Source organism: Euprymna scolopes, chromosome 4 (genome assembly GCF_053919585.1).
Source record: "Euprymna scolopes isolate OS-2025 chromosome 4, ASM5391958v1, whole genome shotgun sequence".
In the NCBI taxonomy this organism is placed as follows: Eukaryota; Metazoa; Mollusca; class Cephalopoda; order Sepiida; family Sepiolidae; genus Euprymna; species Euprymna scolopes.
In genome coordinates, this window is record NC_136485.1 from 124,162,285 (window position 1) to 124,172,363 (window position 10,079).

The 10,079-nt window shown below is 36.0% G+C and overlaps 1 pseudogene; it reads left to right on the top strand.

Moving 5' to 3' along the window:
• The first annotated feature begins 1,138 nt into the window (after positions 1-1,138).
• On the top strand, positions 1,139-1,276 carry LOC145274379 (U2 spliceosomal RNA; annotated as a pseudogene).
• Positions 1,277-10,079: the final 8,803 nt, after the last annotated feature.

Genomic DNA, 10,079 nt, shown 5'->3' on the forward strand with positions numbered 1-10,079 from the left:
AACATTCGGTGAATATTAAATGCATTCAGGGGCCACATCCCAGGGATCAAACTCGCACAATTTTACCGTATAATAATGAATATAGATAAAATAAGGACTGGCAAACTAAGATAGAAAAGGAGAGTTTATAAAGAATGTTACATAAACCAATGCAGAAAAAAAAACGTCAATTTTAATTCGCAGTGTCTCTGTAATATAGCACGTTTTAATGCATTTTCGTCAAATCTTTATTTAGACGGACAACGCAAGATTAATGTTTACTTACGTCTTAGACGCTTTTTCAGCTGACGTCATTTTCTTTATTCATATTAGGTAATGTGTGCATGTTTTCTATCCATATAGCATTTAATTTATAATAGAAACTTTGTTTTCTTCGTCATATTATACAATTTCAACTGCAATGTCGCTGTAACAAGATTTATTATAAACCATTATATATATTGTGATTTTAAAGCGGGCAAAATAAAATGTATATAACTAGCAAGTCGCCCGGCGTTGCCCGGTCGTAAACTACGCATAAATATTATATTTTTAATTAATGCAGGATTGTTATTTATCATAAACAGAAATACCGTAGTTAATGTAACGTTCTTAAACGTAACGTTAAATTTCTTTTTAAAAAAATTAAGTATAAAAACGAAAGAAACTGAGACATGCGAGTATTGTATTTTTAGTCGCGTACAACTCTGTCGGTCGGTCGGTCTGTCGGTCTGTCCGTAACACTTTTGTGATTGGCCTTTTTGGTTAAGATCAAAGGTATGTTGTTAATAGATGCTGTTCTTTGCTTCTTAAGTTTTTCTTGGCCTTCTGGAGTGACAAGGATGACCAACGACCCCCACAATCCCCCCTTTTGAGTTGGCCATGTGCCTAAGTTTTTTGTTGATTGTCACTGTATTTTTAACATGAATAAATTCTCAAAGTGTAGTATCTGTTCCGGAAGATACTGCAAGCAAAGACCATATATGGGGGGAAACCCCACATATAAGACCTTGGTCAATGTAGGAGAATCCCTTCATACCAATTGTCACTATCCAGCTCCCCTACTCCCCGGGGAATTGGTCCCCATTTCCCCTACACTCCTCACTTTAAAAATCGGCCTTGTGCCTAATTTGCTCGGTGGGGGAGCAAATAAATATCTACCCTTTTCTTGGCCTTTTGGCCAAGATCAAAGTGTAGTATCTGTCCTTACTACACGCTGTACTTATGTTTGTAACTTTGTGATATAAAGTGGGGGATCACTTTTCTGTGTTAATGTAATGTAAAATGATCACCCACTTTAAAACCAGTCAGTCTCAAAGCCATTCAAGTCATTCTCCAGATCATTCAAGTTGTTTTTGAAGGATTCAAGTAATTTTTTAAGCATTCAAGTCATTCTTAAGGTCATTCAATTCATCCTTAAGTTCATTAAAGTTATAAGTCGTTTACTTTTTATTTAAGTCATTTCAGCCCATTTTTCGGTCATTTTAGTTTATTTTTAAGAATTTCATGTCGATCCTACATTCACGCATTCATTCATCACACGAGAGCACGCGACTAATGGCTATCGGCCTTGTTCTCTTCTTGTAAGTAAAAAAAGAATCGAGCTGAGATCGAAACCAAAACCTAAAGACAACGAGTCGAGTACGAATACCATCAGCCATCGTGACACTTTAAAATGGTGTTTTTAAACCGAATCATACGTAACATAAGGAATATGTAATGTGAACGCAATCGTAAAAAAAAAAATCAAACAGAAAAATCCGACGACTCCCACGTACTAAATTTTCAATTTTGACCTTTTAGAAGCCCTTTTTTTCCGGATGAAAACTGATTTTAAAGTTTTCCACATGTCTAAATAACATAAATACTTAATAACAAGTCTGTAGATAAATAAAAATATCGTTGAGTATATAGGTTAAGAAGTGTCCTCACACACATACACATTCTAACTTTTAAAGAATACAAAATAAGATTATGTTACGGGATAAATAGTTTTACATTAATAAACAAAGAGAAATTATCTATATATCAACTCCTGCAAATGAGCATTAAAAAATATAAGAAAGTGTGAACTTAATTATTATCTACAATGTATTCTCTTCTTTAACTATCTCATAATACACCGCTAAGGAAGCATTAGAAAATCAGATTTAAATTTGGAGAGAAAATAGTGAATACGGAAAGAAAGTATATAAAACGTTCTTTACGAAAATATCGACAGCAATCAAGATAAGAATATGTCTGTCATATTTGAAGACACATTTAATCTAATAATTCAGCTTTAAACGAAAACTCATCCGATGATATTAAAATGATTTCTCTGGAGCTAATTTTTAATACCGTTGACAGACAACGGAAAACTTTGCGTCAATGCTGTTAGCAAAGATTAAAAATGTATTCGACAATTAGTTTCTTTGGTATCACCTAAATCACTGGCTGGACAGTAACTCAAAACTAAAATATTGAACCAGAGAAATCATTTTTTAAAATGTTGATATTTATACAACGACATCGAAAACTATTAACCGTCAGACACATCCTTAGATCTGACAGATCAGACCACAATTTCTTTCAGCGAGTACATTTGGTGACGGTGGTCAAGTGGTTAACGACACGGACTGAACGCCTTAGTAGCCCAAGTTTTAATCCATTTCGTTCCACAGAATTATCATTTCGGCAACGTTCGCGATCAAATACATGGGTTAAGACATGCTAATAGATGACACATGACTATATTCCAACTACCTCGCTTTCTCATCATATTTTCCAGTACAAGGACGTATACTTGTGCCTACGAAATTGGACCTGAGCTTCTACAGAGTATCACAAGAACTCTTGTCCCACTGCCTTCTAACCATGTCAACTGTGGAAGATACAACAAAGCGGTATACAAGTCTGGATATTTTGAACATTTGCTCGTCTAGTACAGGGGCCCGACAATATTTTCGGACACTTTGAAAACTGTACTTCAAGGTGTTTACTAGTGCCAAAAACTTGAGATTGTAAGTACGTAGTTGGGGAGTGAAATCCACTACTAGTGTAATCATTTTTTTTAGTTTGGCTTTGATAATTTTAGTTTGTGATTTTTTGCGAAAACTTGCACCACACTATTTTTCGGACACGACAAACAATCCTATTTTATAAAGAGCTATGTTCATGTATGTGTTGCTGTATGCAAATTTTCTGCTTGAACACTAAGATGTCATCATTAGAATCAATTATCTGTTCTATTCTACTGGCAAAACAATTAAGTTTAATGAGGTAAAATGCATTCAAAAGACGTCGTTTGTTTGGCATGGAAGAAGCGGGAAGATGGCTTCAGCATCAGAAGGATCGCCATGGATTTTAAGCTGTCGAAATCAACGGTCAAATACATGCTGAAGACAAACTCCGAGCGGAAAAAGAGAGGACGGAAAAGATCAATTGGAAAGAGGACTGAAATGAGAATGAAGAGGACTGTGACACAGCTTTTGATATATGGAGAAAATCTTACAGCAAGAAAAGTGAATGAGAAATGTGAATTGGATGTAAACGTCCGAACAGTACAAAGAACGTTGCATAGGATTGGCTTGAAGTATGTAAAGGCTAAGAAAAAAATATACTAAGAAAGAAACACAAAGCAGTAAGACTGGGGTGCTAAAAAGTGGTTAACAAAACATGTTGACTTAAAGGTTATATTTACTGATGAGAAGCGTTTCAAGTTTGATGGGCCCGATGGATGGTGTACTTGGTCGAGAAGGGGCGAATCTGTTGTACTGAACAAACAACAGATGGGAGGAGGAGGAGGAGTTATGGTTTGGAGTATGATCTTTGCTAGTGGAAATGGTTGAAGTGGCTGGAAGTACGAGAGAACAGCGAAAGCTACAAACAGTTGCTGGACGAGAAAGCCCTACCAAGGATAAGAAGAGAGATGGGGAATGATTTCGTTCTACAGCAAGACAATTGGAGCATCCATGTGTCAAAACCCATGAAAGAACGGATGGCTAATGTAAATATGACTACTTTGGAATGGCCTGCAAAAAGCCCAGATCTAAATTTAATGGAAAATGTTTGTAAATGCTTGCGCAACTTGTCTATGATGGACCTGAAATAACGAAAGAGGCTTTACTATGGGAATGAATACTAGATGCCAAAAAACAACTAATAGAAACACGTATAGAGGTTATTGTGCATATGTTTGATCATTATGAAGAGAGATTGATAAAAGTTATTAAGAAAGGTGATATTACAGACTATTAACAGTTTTTCAACGACGTTCGAAAAATAATGTCGCGTGTATTTTGTACAAAATGATGAAAATTAAATATTTTTCCTTACCTAATCGATTTTCTTTCATTTTTATTACAGGTATTGTCGTTATATGTTTATGCTATTCTATTGGAGGAATTTCGCCACTATGGTACTCGGTAAGTCGAATACGAAAGTGTTCAAAAAATATTGTCGTGCCTTTGTGTACGCGTTTTTGCGATATAGATAAAAGTTCAAACCTAAGCTTGATAGAACAAGGAAGAGGCTATTTAAAATTTAATTTTGTCAAAGCAAAGAAAATTGCTGTTCGGAAAAAAAAACTTTTCAACGTTCCATGTAATCCTAGTTATTCAGTTCTATTGGCAAAATTGATGCATCAATTCTATTGTGTTTGAGTCTGAACAATTTCGAGACTTAACCATTGAAAACGGGAATGAGTGACGGACAACAATTGAATGTGACAAACCGACTAAGTGAAAAAGAGTAAGATCGCGAATCGTAAAATAACATAGACAAATTATGTTCGCATTGTTTGGATTCATCGAACTACTGTTCGCATCTTCAGTGTGGTTTTCATAATGTTTCGGTTAATGAAACCTCCGACCTTCTTTAGGTGTATCTTGTCGAATTTTGGAATCTTTCTGTCGAACTCCGGAATGTTTCTGTCGAATTCGGAAATTTGGGCGAAATTTAGAGCGGAACCCTTTATTTACTTCACGGGAGTAGCATGATTTTGGTCCGTCAACCATGACTAGATAGAGGTCCTAAGTAATTGAATTTTGGGGTCACCCACACTGAGAATTACACCTTCAACTTCCAAGTAAATATTACTTTTACAATTGATTTTTCCAAATACTCTTACCACGGAAAATGACACTTAAGATGATGAATTCAAATAATACGAATAACTAATCCTTATCTCCAAAATTAAGAAACGCAAATTATCTTGTTCGGAATAAGACCAAATGACATAAATGATGTTTTTTTTTCACCATTCATTCTCTACAGACTTATGATATAAGATCGTAAGAACCTATAACATACTTTAGAATATTTAATTATAAATAAAAGCAAAATCCAAACAAAAGCGGCAATTCAAATGATTAGCGTAAACTATACATTGCCAATTGTTTAGCATCTATTTGGCTTAGTAACCACAGACGTTTATACGTATTCTATATTAGAAATCAGTTATAAAGATGTCAGGGATTGTACTTTCCATAAATATGACTCAAACTGTTCCTCTTCCTTTTCTACTCCAACCTTCTCAATGTTTCAGATCGCCAAGTTCGCCAATCGAAGCACGAGTAACAAAAATCTGCCCCGTTCCCTTTTCGAAGTTATCGCAAAAAGCTTCCTTCAACTGACACCAGATTGAATAGTATGAACCGACAAAGAATAATTCCCAACTGAAGAAATGCTGCCTTTTTATATTCCAAAACCCGATCGCGTCTCAATTTGCATAAGACATGTCTTTGTCTCGTGTCAGTCATGTTTCGAATTTAAAACCGTTTCTCTTCCTTTTCTGAAGCGAATGACACCCGCGATAATCAGCACACTACAAGTTTTTTCTACGAAAAAAATATATTTTTATGACGACATTTCGTAGTGTTCTTGGCCTGTTGCTACACAAACTTATGTTAATGAACTGTTTTATTAGGTGTGAAACACGTAGCACACATACAACAATAGAAAAACATTTTAATTCATTAGACGAATAAACTAACCAATATAATATATATTGACAGATCTCAGAAATACTGACACGTATATGTACAAGACCCACTAAGATACATATATTTGTACATATATAAATATTTATATACATACATATATATATATATATATATACGAATATATATACATAAAAACATGTATATGCATATATATACATGCATATATATGCATATAAATATATATATAAATATATATATATATATATATATATATAGTCATACACATACAGTACTGTTTCGCTGTTTCACAGCTCATCAGTGCAGCTAGACAAGCAACTACCTCAAGTCAAGATCGGAACCCAATTGTCCAAACAACAGTCGGAGCTTCTAACTATTGCGCTATTCGGCTGCTGCTATACAGGCAGTGAATTAACAATGTTTTGACATTATCCAAAGTACCTAAGCTTAATTTTTTACACAAAGAGTATCGTTTCATATGCTAATGGTAATTTGTATATCACTTCCCAAATGCTCAACCTAAGAAATTATATATAATATATATATAGTAAGTTATAAAATATATATGGCGATTAAGCTACACAGAATATTCCGCGTTCATTCACGCTAACATTCATCAGGCTTATGCGAGGATTTTTTGGTTGTATCGCGTTTTTATATACGCACCTTCTATTTAGTTTTTATTTAGCCAATCAGCTTTCTAGTTTCTGCCGCACCCTTCCTAATAAGTCAATGAGCAGGCACTTACAGGACAAAGGCGTTGGGCGGGGGGGGACATCCTATTTTTTTGTAGTAGCACAAAGAGGCGGCTCCTGCTAACCAGATCAAATACCTTTGTAAGATCAATAAAAGCGAGGTACAGTGGTTTCCTCTGCTCTCGACACTTCTCCTGTAGTTGCTGTAAGGAGAATACCATATCAACAGTTGACATGGTATTAAAACTGTATTGCACCTCTGGGTAAACTTTCTCTGCAAGTGACTGGAGTCTTTTCAATACAACACGCGTAAAGACCTTTCCGACAACGCTGAGAAAAGAAATACGACGATAATTATTACAATCACTTCGATCACCTGTATTTTTGTAAAGCGTTGTAATGTTGGTGCCACGCATGTCTTGCGGGACCGAACCTTCCTCCCAGCACTGGAGCAGAAGTTGATAGAGATGATCAAGGAGAACTGTATTTTTGCTAGTCTTGATGATTTCAGGTGGAAGGCCATCACCATCTGGAACTTTATCACTAGCAAGGGTGTCAACGGCTTCAATGAGTTCGTCAGAGGTGGGATGCCTTCAATTGCTTCGTTAGTGACGATATTCTTATGTGAGTATAGCTGCTTATAGTATTCAGCCCATCTCTGCATTTGCTTTCCGCAGTTAGTGATGATGTTGCCTGATTCTGACTTCAGTGGTGCAGTCTTAACTATACTTGGGCCGAAGGCCACCTTCAGTTCCGCATACATCCCACGAACGTTTCCGCAGTCAGCAGAAAGTTGGATGCTGCTACATAGGTTCAGCCAGTATTTGTTGAAGCAGCGTCTGGCAGTCTTCTGGGCGTCACTTTTAGCCTTCCATGGTGTAGCGAGTGTCTTCTTGGAAGGGTCTCTTTTATATTCAAGCAGCGCAACACGTTTAGCTGAGATAACTGGCTTTAATTCAGTGATCCCCGCTTTAAACCAGTCTGGATTTTTGTTTTCTTATACACACACACACACTATATATATATATATATATATATATATATATATATATATATATATATATATATACGGCATAATCGCGCCAGATCACCGAATTTAAGTAACGTAGAGCCTGGTAAGTATTAGATGGGTGACCATTTGGGAATTCTATGCGCTGTATGTACTGTCCGCTTATCTCGGCATTTGTTTCCAGTCGTCCTGTACATACACTTTACTTGCCACTGGTATTTAACAATGTCGACTCAAGAGAGGTGTGGTTGTAGATTGCGCACCTCCTGCCACAAAAAATTTCACGCGCAGACACCCCTTTGTGGGTATCCATAGTATGTTTAAGACTGAAGGAACCATATATATATATATATATATATATATATATATATATAGTGTACCCCCGACATATGAGATTAATTCGTTTTCGGATAAAGCTCGTATCTTACCTGATCACTACGTATTCTTTGTTATTGTTTTGATCTATTGTCCTAACGTTTTCTTTATGTTAAAAATTCCAAAGTCATTATGAAAATGTTAACGTAGTATATTCTTTCTTTAAAATACCTAATTCGTTTCGATAACATTTTTTGCCATCCAAACATCGTTCTATTCACTAACATTAACAGTCGCCCATGATTAGCTGCCCGGCGTTTTTCTGGAAGACCAACAATAAAGCATTGTTTTTTTTATATACACATACACTAATACTTTTGTTTTCGGAAGTCGATATTCCGTTAATGCCTAATTTAAATTAGATACGCAAGGATTTATAACAATAATCTTTTGAATTACATAGAATCTTGACATGCGATTGGTTTCATCTAACACATTCGTAAATAAAACTTTTAATCGAATAAGCAGTTAAATTTTAACAAAATTAGTTGATTCTTGCAAAGTCGATAATTATAATTAATGCGCTTAAATCAATGATCTCTACTAGTCATTAGTATAACATGGACGAGTTAAAATTAGATTAAACATCACATCATTCAGATTGTATATTTTATACATTTCTGTAAACTTAGATGCGCAGTTCATTCCAAAGTAAACCTAGTCTTCATTAAAATATGTTCTATTTCATCGTAATGGAAGCAGTTCCTGATATTTATTTTATACATCATATATATACATATGTTTATTTATATAAAGTTAATTATATAATTAAATATTTGTGTGACAATAGTCATAAAAGCAAGCGTCCGATGGTGGCATGTGCATATTGTAAAAGTCACCGACACTCGAACCCCGACCGATAGGAAACAAAAAAGTGACATATGAAAATTAACCCGCGGTCGAATTTGAGCATATAAAAAAGCTGGTATTTTTTAATTGAGGGAGATTTTTGTCGACTTCGTTCGACCATTACGTATAGTTAAATGGAAAGGATTACATCATGGAAGTTATTATTTTCGACACCACAGGACTGTAAAACTATCTCAAATGGAAATAAAAACTACAGACTACATCTTATGTACGGAGTAATTGAATCGATGAAGGACCTCTGTATTTCATGTGTCTTTTAATTTAGATAGAGAACACGTTGTGGCATTTTTAATGAAAGAGATTACTAAGATTGCCTGCAACGAACATCTGTCAATGTGGCATTTTGTAAATTATCATCGATCAACAAGTCTTCAACGAAATCCCTTATTTTCTTGAAATAGGGGAGGAAAAAATAACCGTAATAGTCGCATGCAAGAAACCTTCGTGTTGGACCTGCGAACAGATTGGGCACCCAGAATCCCAGGCCCAAGTATTCCCCAGAAAATCATCACCAGCCCTATAATCCCATCCAAATCATCAGCTAATACTAACCATACAACGGGAACTGACGGAAGCCATAATAAGGAATAAGTGATAGGGTTATTTGAAAAAAGTAATTAGACCCTTCGTTGCTGATTATAGTCGTCGACTCAATCTTAGCTCTGGGGCAGCGAAAGCCACACTAGAGACTAGATTAGATCGGGCGGTGAAGGAGGGGAATAGAAGTTTTACTATAATTAAAGCAGAACTTGACTCCTTGGATGACAAGGAGGCTCAGGAATTTCGTTAGGGCTAGGTTAAAGAGAGCGTTAAAGAGGCGATAATTATGGCCGCTTCATTGCGTACAGAGGAACATCGACGGTCTACGGATCGACACATCCCCAGTGTCACATTTTCAGATGAATTTATCGTGACTACAAACGAGGGAATTTGAGGGATTTCGATCTCATTTTCAGGATCTCTTTACCAGGAAACCCGCTCTGACAATGGCTCAGTTCGGCGCCTATTTAGCTGAATTTTCTCACCTCGATGCGATCGAAGTGGCTTGGTGCGAAGGTTGTAGAAAGGGGAAAGAAGTCCTGGAGGCACTGAAACAGGTCGCGCTGGACAGAACTCCTGGTCTCGATGGTCTACCTTACGAATTATATTGAAGGTTTTCGCACATTTTCATACACTTTCTGGCCGTAATATTTAACTCATGGTTTATGA